This window comes from Gossypium raimondii, chromosome 1 (assembly GCF_025698545.1).
Source record: "Gossypium raimondii isolate GPD5lz chromosome 1, ASM2569854v1, whole genome shotgun sequence".
In the NCBI taxonomy this organism is placed as follows: Eukaryota; Viridiplantae; Streptophyta; class Magnoliopsida; order Malvales; family Malvaceae; genus Gossypium; species Gossypium raimondii.
Genome location: NC_068565.1, coordinates 36,510,013 through 36,532,630, shown reverse-complemented (window position 1 = coordinate 36,532,630; position 22,618 = coordinate 36,510,013). Strand labels below are relative to the sequence as shown.

Genomic DNA, 22,618 nt, shown 5'->3' with positions numbered 1-22,618 from the left:
TTAGGTCGAATGGAAGCAATCCTGCTATTAGTGGGCATAATATCGTGGGCTAATCTCCAAGCGAACACCCGTACCTTGGGAAGAGTTTTTAAGTTCCAAATAATTTTCCAAAACAGCCAATTGGGACCCATGCCAATACTTTGGAGGATAAGCCAAGAATAAGCTGACTTCATAGAGAAGACACCATGATGACTATGAAACCAAACCAAACTATCTTTTATCCCATTAGGGATAATAGGAATTTTGCAAATCTAGTCCCCCAAGCACTCGCCATAAATGTCATTGAACTTATCCCTATTCCAACACTTTCAATTAACAATCCATAATTCATTCACTTTCTTTTCCATCACATGCGTACTGTTGCATATAAAAGAGTCCCCATTAAGAGCCTCAAAACCCCAATTGTTATTATGAATGTCCACTTTATCACCATCACCCACCAACTACCCAAAGCATTTTACCAATCTCCTAGCAGTAACAGTTATACTCCCTTAATTCACTATCATATATTACATATACAAAATCAGCATCCAAACAATTTAGTAACTCCTTCTTCGCCACTTCTTTCATAGATAGATTTAAACAACGTTGTGCATCCACCACTGGTTTCTTTCCTTCTTCTAATTTATTAAGTGCCTAGGTAATGGTTTCAATTCTAGTTTAGGTGGTTTAATAATACTAGGGACCATTTTTGTTGCGATAGGGATTACCTGCTCTGGTTGTTCTCTACTTTTACGCCACTAGTAAAGTTAAAGGGATAGCTCGCTATTTTCTTGTTCAACATTATTCAATCTATCCCCTTTTGGTTCATCTTCATTAAGTTCAATAGAGTCTAACGTCGCTGATTCCAGGTTATTAGATGTCTCTTTTTTATGCATACCTTTAGCTAGGTTGGCACTTTCTATTTCTTAGGTTATGCCCAATATGAGTTTGTTTCCACTAACTTTTTCTAATATGTTAACGATTTCTTTTCTGATATTTGACCAAATACTCCCTCCAATTATAATATCAAATGTCTCATGCTCTGTCCGCCCAACCCATCATAGAAATTTTGTAATTAGATTGCAAAATTGATACTTCCTCCCAATATTGACCGAATAATTGTTTTGATCCTTTCGCAAGCCTGTCCCAATGTCTCAATCACATCTAACTTCAATTTAAATAACTTTTCATATGTACTAATTACCTGGGTCATCGCACCACACGACGTAAGAATAGTTGCACAATTTTAGTCCAGGTTGTAATTGTATCTGGCGAAAGTGGCTCTACTCAAGCTTTTTCCTGACCGTCTAAGGTGAAAGGAATAAGGAGCAATTTGATAACCTCTGTTGAAACACCAACATACGCAATGGTACTAGATATGTGTTTGAACTACCAAGGGAAAGTTATGGGGTCCTCATTCCTAAAAGTGTCAAACCTGACATTTGCATATATCCATGCTATTAGTGACAGATTCAATACAAAATAGGGATTTTGAATAATAGGTGGAGTGATAATAGGTTGTAACTAGTTCATGTCAAAAGGAACTGCCTCTAGTACCTGCATCATCACCTTAAAGTTTAAATAGAATATTATAAGTCAAATACTAAGGATTTCTTTATGAACTTCCCTAAGGATTTCACAGTCCCCAATGAAGTAGGTAAGCATTTTGAGGATCTTACCCAAGGGAGGTGGAACGACGGAAATGTGCAAGTGTACACAATCACAACAAGTAATAAAGTGACAAGTAAATGTCGAGTTATCCTACCCACAGGGACTGTGAAAAGAATTATTTATGAATGCTATTTAAAACACTTTGGTGAAGAAAAATATTTTGTTTGAAGAGGGTGATTAAAAACTAAGATTTTAAACTAAGTGAACTAAATAAATAAATCTCAAATGCACGATTTCAAACTACGATTTTAATCAAGATGACATAATTGTGTTAGATTAATTACATTTCTTAACTTAAAATTATTAAACTTATGTTTATATTGTTACGAATAAGTTCATGGCAACTCAAGAATTTGCTAACTTATGAACATACTCACCTACCAAAATCCATTTATCTCTTGACTATATCCCTATGTCAATTCAACCGATTAAACAAATCTTAATAGGAAAATATGTTATTGCACATACATACTTATTAAATCGAAATAATCTCTTGTACATATCCCTATGTCAATTCAAAAAATTAACTCGATTTAATAAGCACATAAAAGACTATGTGAGGTAACAAAGTATCCTTACCTTGAAACTGTTTAATCACAACAATCTTACAAGTTATGCAAGGCAAATGTATCATCAGATACCGTTGCTAATCTAACCCTCAACTACCTTAGATGACTACACATGCACTGATTAAGTACTGTGTCCATTAATTATAATTTCAATCCATTTAAATAATTAATTCATTAGTTACCTAACAATTGTAATGCAAGAATAACTTAGTCATGATTTTACTTAATCAAGCATCTTACCGAGACCTATAACAACATAACACAATTTTAATAATTTTAACAAACGAAATGCAATCAACCTAACACAAATTAAATTCAAGCTAAATTTATTAAATTAACCATTCCAACAACATAAATATTCATAGATATGTTCAGCATAACAAAAATTTTTTTAAAAAGATAGGGAATAAGAATCAAATTCGGTGTTTTTCCGTGGCTTGACTAGTTGCTCCGGTCTTCCTTCTCCATTGCCCTCGTCGACCAGGGCTGCTATGAATGCCCCTTTCCCAAGAGGAGAAATTGGCAAAAGAGCAAGGGAATTTTGGAATGGAAAGAAGAGAGAAAGTGGAGAGAAGAGAGGAAAGATGTGAATGCTTGAGGTGTGTTTTTAATGACTAGCCTAAGGGGTTTTTTATAGCTTAGGAGGGCTACAAAAAATAGCTAAAATTATCAGCCAAAGGGCCCTCCCTTGGCCGGCCACACATGTTGCAAGGTTGATAGTTTCCATTTCGCTAATTTAGGCTTGGGGCAAATCTATAAAGCCACCAATTGTGAAGGGGTTTGAATGCAACTTGAACAAGTCTTCAAGGGCCTCTTTGCAAGCTTAAATAATCAGCTAATAAGCTGATTTGGGTCAGCTCTGGGGACGGTTTTTTGGATGTCCATTTCTTGGTCGGTTTGGTTCACTCAGTTCAGTTCAACTGGACCACTTTTTCATAATTAATTAATAATAATTTATTAACACAAATTAAATTGGATATAAATTAAAATTAATTATATTATGAATTAATACATACAATTGTGGACTGTCTTAGGCTAGAATTTAGTTCACCTTGATACTTCAAATTGCTTCTTGATTTTGCGCATCTAGCAGTGTCTGCGAGCCATTTTTTGCCCTTTGTGCAAATCTGTCGAAAATAACCAAAATTCATCAAAATTAATTATAAAATTAAATAAAATTCAACATGGTCATATTTTAATTGCACTTTAATTATTTTGTAAAAATTAATTATTTTTTCGACAATAATTTTATCGAAACTGTATGATTTTAAGTTAAAAAGGGTATGTAAAAATGTGTAAATTTTCGTGTTTCCAGGAGGCAAGTGCAAAGTTAAATTTAACCTAAAAGAAAATAAATCTAATTAGTGCTTTAAATAAATTATATTACAAAAAAACATATAGAAGTGAAATTATCTATGAATCTAAGAAAAGAAATAACATGCATAAAATAATAAAAACTGAAAACTTAATCTCTAAACTCAATCAAATCTAAGCATGGGTGATTAGTTCGCTCTAGTGATCATAACTAATCCCTATTTCGGGTTTCTACTCAATCAACTAGTCGTTACCCTAGCAGGATCTCTCGATCTTCCACTCAACTAATGAGTCGGCAAGAACAACTTACCTCATGAACTCATAGTCCAAACTGGTTTGGGGATAAGGGATTCATGCATAGGCCATAAACAATTTTGGGTTAATTCCCACCTAAATGAATTCCTAGGGTCGTCAATCCTAGGGTTTAAATTCTTCCTTTCCCAAACAACTAATCTGTTGAGAAAACTATACATAGCAATTAATTAATCATACCTCCACTCACTAACCTACATAAGAGGATTAGATTCTCATGAAATACATAAACACAATAAACTTGATAAATTATATAAACATAAAGAACCGTTCAAGATAAGGTTTAAGAGAATCCAATTTATATTGATTGAATTGAAGTGCACAAATCCTTAAAAGTTGTTTAAATCCATAAATTTGAGTCTCCGTTGAACATGAACAAACTAAATGAAAATAAAACTAAAGCCTAAAAGAAACTGAAAACTAAATTAAAAGGAAAATTCTAAACTATGAAAGTTTTCTGAAAAAAGTGTCTAAAGAGCCTATTTATAAAGTTAGGGTTGGTCGTCATCCTTAGCCTTAATTTGGCTGATGTTTCCATGTTAATTTTGATTGTGCGGACCAAAACAACCATCGTTCGTAATTCTTCTTGTACAGGGCCAGTGTTGCGACACTCAGTGCCTATGTTGTTGGCTATGTCGCAATACCAAAGCCAGTATTGGTATACTTGTATCATGCTCCCTATGTTACGACATTAGACCTTTGTGTCGCAACAGGCGGCCAACCTTGAGCTCTTATGCCTTTCAATGGTGTCCTGTTGCCCGCCTCCAGATGTACCAATGGTCAAAATATGAACACTGCAACTAAAATATAAGAAATAGAGGTGGTGTCTACAAGTATACTGACCAAGTTTTAATACAATTACAATGGAGTGGGTGAGTACTTGGAGGATCGTAGCCAAGGGAGGTGAGTACTAGATTAATTCTAACCTAAATGAAAAAAAATCTAATTAATACTTTAAACAAACCATAATACGAATAAATACAAAATGGAGGAATTGCCTATAACCTAAGTAAAGAAATAACATGCATAAAATAAGAACAACAGAAAACTAAATCTCTAAACTCAATCAAATCTAAACATGGGTGGTTAGTTCGCTTCGGTGATCATAACTAATTTCTATTTCAGTTTTCTACTCAATCAAGTAGTTGTTACCCTAGTAGGATCTCTCGATCTTCCACTAAACTAATGAATCAACAAGAACTACTTATCTCTCGACAACACAGTGCAAACCAATTCGAGGCTAAGGTTTTCATGGATAGGCCATACCAATTTGGGATAATTCTCACCTAAATTACATTCTTGGGTCGTCAAGCCTAGGGTTTAAATTATTCCTCTCCTAGATAGTTGATTCGCTAAGAAAACACTACATAGCAATTAATTAATCACACTTTCACTCATTAATATCCCATAAGAGGATTAGTTCCTCAAGGATCTCAAAAACATAATAAACTTGATAAATAAGATGAACACTAAAAACAATTCAAGAAAAGAGTTTAAGAAGAATTTGAGTGAAGAACGAAATTTACAATAGTTTGATCATATTTACAAATCACGTTCTTCGAAGAACACAAATTAAAGGAACTGTAAAATAAATCTAAAGCCCAAGAGAAAGAAAAACTAAAACTAGAATTACAGAGAAAAACATAGAGTATCAAAACTTGTCACTCAACAAGTGCTAATTGAGCCTTTTTATAGATTTACGACAGTTAACGTACTCAACCCTAGATTAGATGCCATTTTCGTGTTTAATTTCTATTTTTTAGACCAAAATGAACCTAGCTCATAATTAATCTCGTACAAGGCTGATGTCAAGACAGCCTAGTGTCTGTGGCATGACATCGAAGGTAATATGCTCTAGTTTAGGGGTGTGTTTGATTACCTACAAACATACCAACACCTAGAGTAGAAATCCTTCACAGAATTAATTCTAATCTAAGCAGAAATAGATCTAATTAGTACTTTAAATGAATTATATTATGATGAAATAAAAAGAAAGGTTTTTGTAATCTATGCTAATAATAATAAAAGAAAGAAAAGAAATAAATCACAAGAAATAAAATAATATAATACATCAAATCTTGGCATGGGTGTTTAGCTTACTTAAGTAATCATAATCCACTATAGCTTCAGGTTTTCTTGTTCAATCAACTAGTCGATATCCTAGCAAGATCTTCTAATCTTCCACTACATTAACGAGTTGGCAATAACTACTTATCTCTCGACCTTACAGTCCAGATCAATTTAGGGTTAACGTGTTCACGGATAGGCCATATCAATTTTGGGTTAATTCCTACCGTAATGACTTACCATGATTGTCAGGCCTAGGGTTTAAGTTTTTCCTTTCCTAAAAATTTGATCCATTAAAAGAACCCTAAAAAATAGTTAATTAATCATACCTCCACTTGCTAATCCCCCACAGGAGGATTAATTCCTCATGGATCTCATAAAAAATATAAACTTGATAGAAAGAGTAGACATGAATAATAAATCAAGAGTATAAAGTTTAGAAGAAGCCTAATTTGTATTAGAATTGAATGTAGAATCCTCACAAAGTTTGATTATGCTTCAGAAATCTGATTTATCCCACAAAAGCAAATAACAAAAACTTAAATAAACCTAAAGCCTAAGAAAAGAGAAAAACTAAAGATTAAATATAAGATGAAAAGTATACAATACATTTTTTTCAATAACATGTGTTAAATGAGCCTAATTATAAACTTTGAAGTGGTCATCATCTTTAACCCTAGGTCAGTTGTCGTCCTCGTGCTTAATGTTTGATTGTACGGACCAAAATACCCCTGGCTTGTTATTATTTCCCGTATTGAGGTGATGTCACGGCATAGCAAGTCCTGTGTCGTGACATCGAGGACAGTATGCTCATGTTCAGGGTATCTTTAGGTGTGTGTTGCGACATCCTCAGGCTATGTCGCGACATCGAAGGCAGTCTTGGAATTCTTCTATTCTACTCCCTATGTTATGATATCCAGTGCTCCGTGTTGCAACACAGCGATCAATATCGAGTTAGCACGCCTTCTATTAGTCTCCTGCACACTCACAAAGTATACTAGCTCACCTTTAGGCCTTGTTCGACCCCTAAGGTTAATAAAACACTAAAATTACACACTTTATTGAATTTAGCTAAAATTGCAAAAGCAAAATTAAAACTTAATCAGCAGGCTTGTATTCAAGCTCATAAAGTGCAAAAACTAGTTTAATTTGTTACTCCAAATTACGGCACATCAAACTCCCCCACACTTAAGTCATTGCTTGTCCTTAAGAAAAGAAAAAAAATATAGTAAATGAAAAGACGACCCTTGCGCAAGTATGGTACAAAAGTTAGCTTTAGAGCACATGAATAAATATTTCATATTCACACATAATCTAAGCATAATACCTAAGTTCAGTATATTACAGAGCATATAAGCATTAAAGGTCTCAAACATAGGAATCCATCAATAAATTATAGAAATAATTTTATTATCCTAGAAGAATACAAGTATTCATAAATGTAATTATTCAGTATGATTTCAAATTTTTAATAAGTCTACCAAGATCACATAGGACTTTTCGGCTTGTAACGTTCTTATGCTTAAGACAAGTATGGAATTTAAGAATAATAAGCATTAAATAGTTTCAAGCACGAAAACAGTTTGGCACATCATTCTGTCCCAAATTCTCCTCGTTAGTGACCCTTTCCTGCTCACCGCCTTATTTCTCCTTCTCTCACCTTCCATTTGTCTCCTTATAGGAAATATAAGCATCATATAGTAATTGGGACTAGCTCATGAGTTTTTTGTGCTACAATGAAAGAGTTTTTCTATAGTTGTGACTTTGTCACATTTCTCTCTTTTTCACAGTACCTCACTCACAATTGCTTACGTTTGTCACGTACTTTTTCTACTTGTTTAATTTTCTTTTTGAATTTTTCTTTTTGCACTTTTAAGCTAACCTATAATTACTATACTATACTAATATTTATTATCACTCTATTTTTACAAAACCATCAATATGCATGGTCAGGCATCTATAATCATGTAGTTTAGGATAAAAAAAGGTAAGCACAAGTTATTGTTTTTAGCTCGAGTTTTGTATAAAGGTTCATCAAGAAGGGTTTTCTGGCTCAAAATAGGTACTGAAGATGAATAAATAGGGTTAGCTTTTTTGTTCTGGGTCTATAGCAAACAATGCCTTAGGTCATCCTTAGGTGTCTCAATATTCATAAATTTAGTCAACCAAACAATCACAAATTCATCAATTTATCATTCATACTAGCACGCTCGTTTACTTGTAATTTCTATATCATTTGGTACATTTGATTGCTTAATGCCTATTTATAGTCTAATAAATAGAACTTAATAGTCTAATAATCAAAAATTTAAAATCACCTATCATCATGCCAAATTTACCGTAAATACAATCAACCTATGTACATGCTCCTAACTAATCACCAGTATTTCTATAAACTCAAGCACACAATTGACAAGAAAAATCAAAGGAAAGCATACAATTTTTTTAAAAAAAATTCTATGTTACCACCCCTCCACTTTAGATAATACATTATCCTCAATGTGTAGCCCCGTAAAAGATAAGGAAAGAAGTTATCCAATTGATCGTGATGGTTTTGTAAGCCATTGGTGGGTGCTTCCTCCTTCAATTGTTGACAGCTCAAAATTGTTGTACATCTACTATATGGGGTTCCTACACAGAAAATTTAAACAAAACACCAAAAACTAATAATCTACTATTACTCCTACTATTGACAATTTAATTAAAAATCATCCCAAATTTAATACAATCTTTAAAAAAATTAGAAGTTCAGTAATCCTCTTCAAAATCCATCTCACCATCTTCCTCCCCCTCATCAGTTCCTTCTTCCTCTTCACTCTCTTGTTCCTCTTCTTCCTACTCTGGATTCATCAGCTCAAACATATCTTACGTGTAATTAGGTACCCTAATATTTTTTTGTCGTGTGAATTCCTGAAAAACTAGGCCTGAATCCTGCATCCAGTGTATCTTCCAATCTAGCTTGGAATGACTACTCTCGCCAATTTCTTGTTGAGTGGTCAATTTTGCTTTCCTTTGAGACGAGGTTGGGATATCAGTACTTGGGTGACATTTTCATTCTCCTCCTCCTTCGATTACAAAAGTTATAATGTTATCTATGATTATATCTCAAAAGTATTCTAAATCAGTTTCTTTTATAAAATCATTTTCATAGATAGAGCATTATAAAATTTACAAATAGTATGAAAGGTAATTCGTATTTCCTTCCCTCATACTGGTACCGTTTCCAATGTATATCATTCGATTTTTCTAGACTCTTGGTCCCACAAGGATGCGTAAAATTCCTAAACTACAAGGACTACAACAAAATCTTTTGGGATCATACAAAAACATTCCTATCTATGATATCGAACAAAAGGCTATATCTCCTAACAGAGGAACATCGATGGCTCAAATCCCCTCTCTTGAATAATCATTTTTCCCTGAAGTTCTACAAGATATTTCTCAATGTTTGGATTCATGAAATTGGAGGGATTTGGAACTTTCGAATGTTCCAGTTCATTAGTCTTTCTAACCTTTCTTGGAGGCATATTCAATACTATTGTATGTTATGAACTAATGTCAAGTAAGAATCTTAATACAACAGTAATAATGAGATACAGAATGCTTAACCTTGATTTCATTGAACCTTTGGTTGCTTTTCCCCGAGTGGTTGACAGTCCTGTACTTGAATAAAGCTTTTGAGAAACAAAAATTGGGTTTTATGAATTTAAGGTTTTTAAGTGAAAAGGAGGTTTAAATATGGAGAGTATTTGAGAGGGTTTAATGTTTAGAAAAGACTTAGAGTTTGATTTAAGATGTGTTTAGGCAAAAAATTATAGGTTTTTAGGTATAAAAATTGGGTAAAATGAAAGTTAATCTGTCGGGTTGCGTAAATTGGGTCGGGGAAACCTTAGAGAAAGTTGCAACGATGTCTCGACATCCCTAGCAATTTGTGATTGTAATGACATCAAGGTTTGATGTCGCGATACACTCTAGAATTTTGGAATTCTATGTAAATTGTCTTTAGTGTCAAGACATCAAGTTGGTTTTCTCAATTTCATTGATTTTGGCCTTGATGTTGTGACACGAGGCTGCCGTGTTGCTGCACTTGCTCTATTTCTGCCCAAACTTCCATTTTATAGAGTGTTATGGTTCCTATAAAATAGAAATTTGAAAAAATTTAAAATCTAGACTAAACAGTTAGTTAGATATACAATAATTTACAAATGAATAAAATATCAATTTAAATTATCAAGTTTTATAATCGAATTCATATGATAATACCATTAATGTATATAAGGGCGGTTCTCTGGTTCTTTCAGTGTTAGTCCATCGCCCGTCATGACACTTTGCCTTTTTCTACTTGTCCCATTCCTTGTACCTATACTTTCGACCTGTATTAATTATAGAAAACACTTCCCCTTGCTCAATGTTGTTAAGGATAGTTGTAGATATTTTGTAACATGATCTCCTTAATCTATCCTTCTTTACTTCATCTTGTTGGTAGCCGTATTTAAAAATCTCAGTCTCACCATTGATCTTCATTGTTAACACGTTCTTTTCCAAATCAGTGGTAGATTTTGATCCTAACAGGATAGGTATCTCACGGTCTTCCTCGAAATCTAATATTACGAAATATGTTGGGATAATAAAACTACAGACTTTGACTAACACATCTTCCAATACTCCATTTGGCTGTCTGAAGATCTTGCGGCCAATTGTAGTGTGATCTGAGTATTTTTGAGTTCCCCTAAACTGAGTTTTTCATATATAGATAAAGGCATTAAATTGATGCTAGCTCTTAAGCCACATAAATCTTTATTAAAATAGATGTTCCTTATCTCTATGGAGATTGTAAAACGTCCCGGGTCTTTCAGCTTTTGGGGAACATGTCTAGAAATAATAGCAGTATAGGACGTGCTTATATTAACTTGTTCTCCCACCTTAATTTTCCTATGCCTAAACATAATTTCTTTCAAAATTTTGGCATACATAAGGACGTTTTCAATTAGTTCAATTAAAGGTAGGCTAACATTTAATGTTTTAAACAAGTTCAAGAAGCTTACAAGCTCGTCTTCATACCGGTTTTGTTTCTCTTCGAACCTTGAAGGGAACGGTGCTTATGTGTTAGCAGGTTCTTTGGTTGCCTCTTTCTTGGGCTCAGTTTTTGATTTAGTTACCTTATTTAGTTCTAGTTCTTCGTTAACTTCTCAGGGTCTTCTTGAAGATCTTCCGCATTCTTTCTTATCTCCTCTTGTGTTAGAGTTTCAAGGCTACTCAAGATTTTGCCTGAACAGAGCGCGATTGCTTTCACATACTCCTTCCCTTCCTTTTAATATCTTCCATCATACTCATCAATTTTCCTTTTAATATCTCCCATCATACTCACCAATTGGCTCATCTGATCCTCTAGCTTAGTCAATGTTTTTGCTTAATTGGTGCACTCAGACTACAATTGTTTTATGTTTGTCCTCATTGAGTGTATTTCTCCTTCAGTTCGATCCAAACATTGATCACATACAGTATGGTCATTAGGGTTGGTCCTTTCCCGTAGTTTCTGAAAATAACGAGGCTGATACTTCGTATTTTTAGCTTAGTTCAAATTATTACATCCTCCTTGATTTCCTCCCAATCTTAAGTTCAAGTGATCTCTCCATTTGACATTGTAATTATTAGAATAAGGGTTTCCATCCCTATTCCCTATGTAGTTCACATCCTCAATAGGATTGTTACTGTAATGGAAGAGTGGTTTTATCTCTTCCATATATAGATGTTGTACTATTTGAAGACTGAATGCGATTAAATTTGCCTCTAGTTGTTGATATCTATCTTCACCCTAGGCAGCTTTTACTGTGGATGGTCTCTAGCCATATGTGTGTCATTCAATTGGCCACTGGCAGGAGTTTATCCTCATATTTTCTACTAATTCGTATGCATCCTCGTACATTCAGTTCATTAAAGCACCTCCTACGGCTCCATCTAATCCTAATCTTGCGTGTACATCCAACTCAATGTAGAAAATTTACAATCATAACCACTTAGGCAATCCTTGTATGTGGGCATTTCTGAACTAATTTCTTAAAACGCTCCCATGCTTCGTGAAAACTTTCTCCCTCTCTCTTTTTGAACATAGAAATTTCCCTTCTTAGCTGGATTGTCTTACTAATGGGGAAGAAATTTTGTAAGAACTTTTCTGTAAGTTTGTCACATGTCGTGATAGATCCTGGTGCCTGTGAATCTAACCAATAAAAGGTGTTATAAATTAATAAGAAGGAAAACAACCGAAGACTAATAGCATCATTGGTGACCTCGTTATATTCAAAGTATCACAAAGCTGGAGGAACCGTTTTAAATGTTGACTCGGATCTTCAATCATCATTCCTCGAAACTGCAAATTATTCTAGATCATCTAGATTATAGTTGGCTTGATCTCGAAGTTATTGGTCATGATGGTTGGCCTTGTTATACTCCCTTGAACCATATCAAAATTTGGTAGCGCATATTCTCTTAGAGTTCTTTCATTACGCACCATGACATTGTTTGCCAGTATTTGTGGTGATGCTATTGTTGTCAATGATTCATTCATATTATTATTTCTAGATTATGTCTGGCTCTATAGGTGTTCCCCTACTATGAGTCATACACTAAACCCAAAGAGAAAAAATTAATAAGAATAAGAAAATAAAATTGTAACTATAATCTAAAAATTTCCTAATTATTCTATTAATATGCAAAAAATAAAATTAAATCAGTGACATTGCTTCCCCAAAAACAGCGCCAACAACTTGATCGCCTCTAGACATACCAACATTAAGAGTAGAAATCATGAACAAAATATATGAAAAGGCGATATCCGCAAGTATATGAGTCAGGCTGTAACATAGTTACAACGGGGTAGATGAGTACTTTAAGGATCATACCCAAGGGAGGCGAGCATTAAATTAATTCTAACCTCAGTAGAAATAGAACTAATTGGTACTTTAAATGAATTATATTATGATAAAATAAAAATAAAGGTTTTTGTAATCTATGCTAATAATAATAAGAGGAATAAGTCATGAGAAATCAAATAATATAATATATCAAATCTGGGCATAGGTGATTAGCTAGCTTCGGTAATCATAATCCACTATCGCTTCAGGTTTTCTTATTCAATAACCTAGTCGATATCCCAACAGGATCTTCCGATCTTCCATTAGAACAACGAGTCAGTAAGAACTACTTATCTCTTGACCTCACAATTCAGACAAGTTCAGGGTTAAAGTGTAGGCCATACCAATTTTGGGTTAATTCTCACCTTAATGACTTCCTAGGGTTGTCAGGCCTAGGGTTTAAGTTCTTCCTTTCCTAAACAGTTGATCCATTAAAAGAACCCTAAAATATAGTTAACTAATCATACCTCCACTCGCTAATCCTCCACATGAGGATTAATTCCCCATGGATCTCATAAACAATATAAACTTGATAGAAAGAGTAGACATTAATAATAATTAAAGAGTATAAAGTTTAGAAGAAGCTTGATTTGTATTAGAATAGAATACAGAATCCTCACAAAGTTTGATTATATTTCACAAATATGATTTCTCCCACAAAAACAAATAACAAAAACTAAAATAACCTAAAGCCTAAGAAAAGAGAAAAACTAAAGACTGCATCTAAAAGGAAAATTATACAACACAAAAATTGTCCATAACATGTGTTAAATGAGCCCATTTATTGACTTTAGAGTGGTCATCATCTTTAACCTTAAATCACCTACCATCCTTGTGCTTAATGTTTGATTGTGTGGGACAAAACACCCTGGCTCATAATATTTCCCGTATAGAGGTGATGTCGTGACACGCCAGGTCTTGTGTCGCGACATCGAGGGCAGTATTCTCATCTTCACGGTATCTTCAAGGGTGTGTCGCGACATCGCCAGTGTGTGTCACGACATCCTCAAGTTGTGTCATAACATCCCTATGTTGTGACATTTAGTGCTCCGTGTTGCCACACAGCGACCAATATCGAGTTAGCAAGACTTTTATTGGTCTCCCGCGCGCTCATAAAGTATATTAGCTCACCTTTTGGCCTCATTCGACCCTTAAAGTCAATAAAAGACTCAAATTACACACTGTATTGAATTTAACTAAAATTGCAAAAACATAATTAAAACTTAACCAAAATGCTTATATTTAAACTTCTAAAGTGCAAAAACTAGTTTACTCTGCTACATTGAATTACAGCAGATCAGTGTCGCAACATCCCATGGTTGTGTCGCGACACCAAAGCCAAACTTGAGATTCTTATATTTTGCTTCCTATGTTGTGACATTAAACTTCCAATGTTACAACACAGCGACCAACCTTAAAATCATATGCCTTTGAATGGTCTCCTGCACACTGACTAAATACATAAGCTCACCTTTAGGCCTAATTTGGCGCCTCAGGTCATTAAAAGACTAAAATTACACTTTTTATTGACTTGAAAAAATATGAAAACTTAACTAAAACATAATAAAAATGCTTGTATTCAAGCTCCTAAAGTATGAAAACTAGTTTATTCTACTACATCGAATTACGGCAGATCACCTGCACACTCGCTGAATACGTTAACTCACCATTAGGTCTCATTCGACCCCTAAGGTCATATAATTACTCGATTTACACTTTTTATTAAATTAAAGCTAAAATAGAAAAACTAACTAAAACATAATAGAATTGTTTGTATTCAAGCTCCTTAATGATGAAAATTAGTTTAATCTGATACACTATATTATGACAAATCAGGATACGTAAATTGATCTCAGGCGAATCTATGACAAAGGCATTGGCAAGCAGTTAAGCATATACTCAGGTATTTACAGAGAACGAGGGATTATAAGCTTGTATATTCCGGAGGAGATCTCATTCCTATAAATATATTAATTTTGACGTCCAAACATGTCGGGATTCGAGGAAATCAACACCGGACTATGTTTTTTTCCTAAACAGCAGATCCATAGTGTGAAAAAGTGTCAAGCAAGGTTACATTGCTAACTTCACTATGGAGGATCAAATATGAGGTCTACAAAATCTATAGCACTGTAACAATATAAATATAGCTAAACCTAAAAGAAACCACATAAGGACAAAACACAATAAGGGAGACAAGAGTGTTTGACAGTGTAACATCCCGAGATCGGGCCTGGAAGTTTTGGCCTCGCAAGTAAAGGTTCGCCAATGTTTCAGTGAACTAGGGGTTCCACAAAACTTTGGCAAACGGGGGAATTCTCCAAAAGAGTATCAGTAAGGAATTCGCCAGTGTTTCGGTAAACTAGGGGTTCGCATGTACTTCGACGAACTAGGGAGTTAACCAATAGAGTATTAGTAATGAGTTTGTCAGTGTTTCAGCGAACTAGGGGTTCGTCAATACTTCAAAGAACTGGGGAGTTCACCAAAGAGTATCAGTAAAGAGTTTGCTAGTGTTTCAATGTTGTAGTATATGCTAAAAGATGTGGTAAAAGGGTTTCCAAAATTTTTTGCAAGTTAGGTGATCGTCAGTTGAGTTGTGAGCTAGGGTTCGCTAATTAAATTCAAGTTAGACTCAAATTAAGGCGAAAAAGGTATCGTGTATCAAGGATTAATTTTCGTGCAAGTAACCTCCTTCTAAACCGACTAGGGTTCCTAAGTCTAGTAGGGTATCCTAGGATCACTAAGTCACTTAGTGCCTATAAATAAACCCTTCATCCATGAGAATTATTTCATCGATATTCTGTTGTCAAGTCTTTATTCTGAACCATTTTCATAACAACCAAGGTAAGCCTCTATCCTCTGAGGGTTGATTATCCGAAAAGCTAGATTTGCTTCAATGTGTGAACTCTATAATTTTTTTTATCTATTTAAGTAATATTTGTGTAACACCCCTAACCCATCTTCATTACTGGATTAAGATTACAAAGTGTTACCAAGCAAAACAAGACATTTCACATCATTTTGAAATAGTTATTCAAATAAATTTTTAAAAAATACAATAAATAGTTCCATTCATAATACAAATACTCTTAAGGCCTTAAATTGGCGTTACGAGGCCCTAAAAATAGATTAGGAATAAATCGGGGTTAAATCGAAACAAAACATTAAGTTTTAAAACTAAAAATGAAAGTTTCGCAGTTGGTATCGATACCAAATCGATACTTTTTTGGAAAATCAATACCAAAATTCAATTTTGTTTTCTTTACAAAACAATGGTATCGATAATTAGTTTATCGTATCGATATTTTCTGAAAAAGTATCGATACTCACTTGAAAATCGATACCATTTTGGCATTCTATTTTGTTTGGTTTCTGTTTATTTGGTCAAGTATCGATACCAAATGCCAATGTCTTGATACTTATCTCAATAATGTGAAAATCTTATCTTAGCAAATTCAATTCATGCCAAAAAGTTACCTAACCACAAAAAACAATAATTTTATCCAATTAAACACCCAAATAACTAACCAATATGTAATTCAAGGGCACCACAATCAAGTTCACTTATTTAAGTAACCTAATTTAAAATTCACATAACAATAATCATCAATTCAAATTCCATTCACCAACCATAATAGCCATAATAAAACATGCATAAAAACTTGCCATACCAAAGCATTATAACCAACCTTAACCTTAAAGATTCACCTACTAAAAACCAGTTTAAGTATACATTCAAAGCTAACCATTCAACTAGATATAACATTATAACATAACATTTAACATATTAACAACCTAAACCCTATATACATACCACATCCTAGAACAAAATATAAATGCTACCAAAATGCTGGATAGTGTGAGCTTCATATCTATTCATCCAGTCAGTCCATAACTTAAAAACTAAAAAAGAGCATGAAAGAAATAAATAAGCTTAAGAAGCTTACTAAGCCCATACTTTAACATCAAACTAACTTACCTTGATTGATAAATATATACAAAGAGATAATATATAAATCCTGATATTCAAGTACAAAATTCACAAATTACATTAGTTCATGTTCTCATATCAAAATATATAATCAATCATAATCTTCATCTCAAACAACTTATCACATTCACAACGAACATCTCATCAATATAAATGCCTCACATATAAACAAATAACATCTAACATTTTGAATAAGTATTAACATTTACATAAATAACTCAATTGTACCTTCCATTAACATTTAGCCCGATGAACTAAGTAACTCGACTCGGATACTCGAGTAACTATACCACACCAGAGGCATCATTAGTGCAATAAAAAGGCACCAAAGTGCAAACAGAGGCACAAATGTGCAAGCAGAGGCACAGCAGTGAGAATCAAAGACATCAAAGTGTAACAGAGGCACCGAATTACAAATCCCGTACAAGCGCATATTCTAACCCTATTGGCATACTACAGGTATCCTAGCGATTACTATGTTCAACCGAGCATTACATGTAATTTCATTTCCATTTAAACATATACACTGTTTAGAGGCACTTCATTAATTCCACACACAAACTATACTCAATATATCATCTTCAAATAAATACAATTTCAAGCATTGCAACCATCAAATATTCACTTTCGTTCATACTCATTTGCAATAACAGATGGCACATAGATAACTAATAAATTATTCACATATGAATACTAATAACTAGAAACGAATAGCATAATATCTATAAGTTCACATGTACAGTTTAAAGCACTATGAACTTACGATTATTTTTTATTAAAAGCAGGGACTACTCCACGATTTTCCCTTTTCCTCGATTATTGTCTTTTTTACTCAATTCCTGATCTATATAATAATTAAATACAATCTATTAATTACAAAAACATTTCACATTAATTCAATACATATGACCCTTAACTTTTCATTAATTATACATTTTCCTCAACTTTCATATTCTTCACAATTTAGTCCTTACTTTCAAATTTCCAAAATTAACAAAACGTTGTAATAGAACATGCTAGCCAATTTTTACCTTGCTATATTCAGCCATCATTTATACTAATTTCACAAAAATCCCTATTGATTTTAACATTTAATCAATTTAATCCTCTACTCAAAATTAACAAAACTATTTTATAATTTACTCATAACCAACAACCAATAACTCTAATTTGTCCTTTAACATCATAATATCAAGAATTCATCAATGGTGAAATCTAAAATCTTTGACAGTTTAGAAAACAAAAGTACGGTTTAGCTAGACCTAGTTGCAACGATCTCAAAAACCTAAAAATTACTAAAATTTAAGTCCAAAAATCATACCATGTAAACACCAATGCTTGACTGAACTTAGAAGTTTTAACAATGGAGTTTTCCTCCTTCAAAAATTGATGGAGACAAGCAATTTGAGTTGATGATGACTATTTTAATTTAATTTACTAAAGTTTTATTACTTAGTTACCATTTTGTCTTCGTATATTAACTAACAACTAACATAACTTTGTCCATAAATGTCCACTACCTATATGCATGGTATATTTACCATCTAAGTCCCTTAACATTACACCTCCAAATCCATTTAACCCATTTAATTAATATAAACCAACTTTTACAATTTTTATGATTTAGTCCTTTTTAATTAATTAAATAGCCGAACATTAAAATTTCTTCACCAAAATTTTATACGACCCTAATGTGATTCCAAATTTATCAATTAAATAATAAAATACAACCTCACATGTTAGAATTGTGGTCCCAAAACCACTAATTCTAACACCACTAAGAAAGGGATATTATACTGTGTGTGTTTATGTATGTTGTCAACCAACCGAAGCATCTACCAACAAGGATAATGGCAAAGCTAAACTCGTTTAAATTCTCAAACTTTTTCAATGAGTGCTTAAGAACTGTCATAAGTGTGCTAAATTATCATTTTTCAGTATGAATGCTTAGGGTTCGTAACTTGTGTGCGAACTATTATGTTTTCCAAAAATATTGTTTTTAAAACTAAAGTTCCAAGAATAAGTTTCTTCTACAAACTTTGTTTTTAAACTCTGACACTCAGTTTTAAAACATGTTTCCAAGTTACGTTTTCAAGCTGTGTTTCTATTCATGCTCCTATGTGAGCCTCTGTTTTAAAATATGTTTTTAAAAGTACAATTTTATAAGCTATGTTATGCGAGACCTTTATGTGACCTTTACGTAATAAGTTTCTGTGGGTGCTCATTTGTGAGCCTTTATGTTGGATATATTGGTATTCTAAAGGATTGTTAGTACTTACCTATAGGTTCTATGGTTTGGGAGTTGAGGCCCTAGGACATATCGAGAGATAAAGGAATGTCGAGCTATGCTTCATTCAATGGAACATGTTAAGGACTCTTTGAGTCATTCTAAGGCATTATAAGGAGATCTGCATATCGAACATGTAATGACCCAAAAGTCAGTGGTAATCAAAGGTGTGGTGTCGGGACTCTGTTTCCCTAAACTAAACCCATAAATATTTTCATTAAATATTTACAGAGTTATGTTATAGGCGAATTGAATTTAGATTAAGAAATCTTATCAAATTAGCGCTTACTTTTAGTATAAGGACTAAATCGCACAAGAATAAAAAATTGAATTGTAAATAAATCATAATGTAAAGTATAAATAAGGGACCTATAAAACAGTTAAACCAATTTCCTATTTTTAAGTGGACGATAACATGGTTTTAAAGGTTAAAAAAGTGCTTTAAAATTTTACTTTAAATAAATAAATAAATAACAAAAACATAATAATATAAAATATCATAAAATGTGGAGCACTTAACTTAAGCATTTCATTCTCATTTCCTGCAAAAGTTGAACCTAGGGGGAAGAAGAGAACAATGCACGACTTAAGGCTTGATTTTTCAAGCTTAAATTGGTTAGTGCAATTTAGTTCTTTTCCTACAATTTTTATGTTTTTCGAATCTCGGTACCTAGAGTTAGCTGACCCATGTTCTATTTCTCGGTACTACTTAATATTGAAGATGTTACTATAGTTGATTAGTTAAAGTTTTAAGGACTATTTGATATATTTTTAAGGTTAGATGTGAAATAGGGCTAATTTGTAAAGTCAATTGATGATTTTGTATAATGAGGACTAAATTGTGTAAATTTTGAATTTGGGGGTGTTATGGAGAAACAGGAAGTCTTATAGGGACTCTAGAAAATTTGGCATTAGATTTTGGGGATTAAATGTAAAAAATTTTGTAGTCTTGATTTTGGGGACGAAATTGAATAATATGCAAAGTTGTATAATTTAACAATTGAATTAAAATTGGGATGTGTAGTGTTAATTTATTATATTTGTTTTAATACGTAGCTAACATCAACCTAAAATCTCGAGAAAGAAAGAAAAAAAAGGTCATCGACAAATAGTTTGGAGTTTACGGTTTGTGTTTCTATAACCCCAACAACATCAATTGTTGCATTTATGAACCGTATTGCATGGGAAGATCAGAAGGTAAGTTATAAATGATAAAAAGAGCTGAATTGATCCGATTCAAATTTATTGTTTGCGACTAGGATAAAGGTGAATGGTTTTGGAAATATCCTATAATAATATATATATATATATATATGAAATTGAATCTGTTTTCAGATGTAATATATATAAATATAATTGTGTATATGTATATAAGTATGATGGATGAAATAACGATATGAAATTGGGACATTGATTATAAATGAAATTGAATAAAGGATATCGGAGTTAAGCCCGTAAATGTGTATATAATATTGATGTGATAAAATTATTTTGATTGTTATAAGGAGAAATTTATATGTGTTACAATTATGTTAGATAGAATTATTATAGTAAATCAAATTGTAATATTACATGGTGCATTATGACATTTAGCTTTCCAATATTAATTTTCATTTTGTTGCAAAGTTATGCATTACATAATTTATATTATAATTTAATATTGAATATAGAAATACCATTGAGTTATTGGAAACACAAAAATATACACACTTTTTCATGCCCATTTTAACTCAAATTCATGCAGTTTCGGAAAAATTCTTGTCGAAAAATATATAATTATTATAGAATAATTAAATTTCACTTAAATTATGAACATGTTGAATTTTAATTAATTTTATATCAAATTTTGATTAATTTTGATTATTTTCGATAGATTTGCACAAAGGATGAAAAATGGCTCAGCAGACACTACTAGAAGCGCAAAACCGAGAAGCAATTTTGAAGCATCAAGGTGGATTAATTTTTCAACCTAAGACAGTCCAAATTATATTTATTAATTCATAATACAATTAATTTTAATTTTAATCCAATTTAATTTGGGTTAAATAAATTATTATTAATTAATTATGAAAAGTGGCCCAGATGAGCTAAACCAAGAAAACCAATCCAACTGAGCACTGGGCAGCCCTAAACCATCCCACATGCTGACCCAACCAGCTTGCTTGGCTGATTATTTGGCTTGAAAAATGGCCCTTGAAGACTCCTTTAATTTGCATTTAAACCCCTCCACTATTCATGCCTTTCAAGATTTGCCCCTACCTAAAAATAGCATGTCTGAAATCTTCAAACATGCCACATGTGTGGCCGTCCATGGGGGGATTCTTTGGCTGCTGATTTTGGCTATTTTTAGCAGAATTCTCAACCTATAAATACCCCCTGGGCTACTGACTTCAAACACATTTCAAAACCATTCATTCTTCACTTCTCTCTCACTTTTCTCTCTTCATTGTTCTTCATTTTCTTCCTCATTCCCTTGTCGATTTCACTTCTTGAAAAAGAGTCATTCAACCACCATTTGGAGCAGCAATTCTAGTGCTCGTGGAAGCCTCGGTTCAACAATAATAAGCGGAGAAGAAGGAGCGGAGCAAACTAGTCAAGCCTCGAAGAAACACTGGATTTGATTCTTGTTCATTATCCTTTTAATTTTATTGTTATTGTTATGAACATGTCTATGAATATTTGTGATGTTGATATGTTTAATTTAATTAATATGAATTAAATTTAGTTCGTGTTAGGTTGATTGCATTTCGTCTACTTGAGTTATTAAAATTGTGTTTGTGTTGTTATAGCCCTCAGTAAGATGTTTGATTAAGTAAAACCATGACTAAGTTATTCTTGCATTACAACTGTAAGGTAACTAATGAATTAATTATTTAAATGGATTGAAATTGTAATTAATTGACACGATACTTAATCAGTGCATGTTTAATCATCTAAAGTAGTTGAGAGTTAAATTAGCAACGGTATCTAACGATACATTAGCGTTGCATAACTTGCAAGATTATTGTGATTAAATTGTTTCAAGGTAGAAATACATTGTTACCTCGTGTAATCTTTTATGTGCTTATGGGATTGAATTAATTGTTTGAATTGGCATAGAGATATGTACAAGAGATTATTTTAATTTCATAAGTATGTATGTGCATTAACACATTTGCTTATTAAAATTTGTTTAATTAGTATGTATGTACAAGAGATTATTTTAATTTCATAAGTATGTATGTGCATTAACACATTTGCTTACGAGATCAATGGATTTTGGTAGGTAAGTATGTTTATAAGTTAGCAAATTACTGAGTTGTCGTGAATTTATTCGTAACAACATAAACATGAGTTTAATAATTCTAAGTTAAGAAATGTAAATAATCTAGCACAATTATGTCATCTTGATTAAAATCATCTTTTGAATTCGTGCATTAGAAATTTTATCTTATTTTTATTTATTTTACTTAGTTAAAATCCTAGTTTTTAACCACCTCCTCAAATCAAAATGTTTTTCTTCGCCAATGTGTTT

The 22,618-nt window shown here is 32.8% G+C and overlaps 1 non-coding gene across 1 annotated transcript; it reads left to right on the top strand.

The window, feature by feature from the left end:
- Positions 1–11,943: 11,943 nt before the first annotated feature.
- Positions 11,944–12,046, top strand: LOC128032664 (small nucleolar RNA R71). The gene has a single exon (XR_008188913.1). It is a non-coding gene; the product is annotated as a small nucleolar RNA R71 (small nucleolar RNA).
- The last annotated feature ends 10,572 nt before the right edge of the window (positions 12,047–22,618 follow it).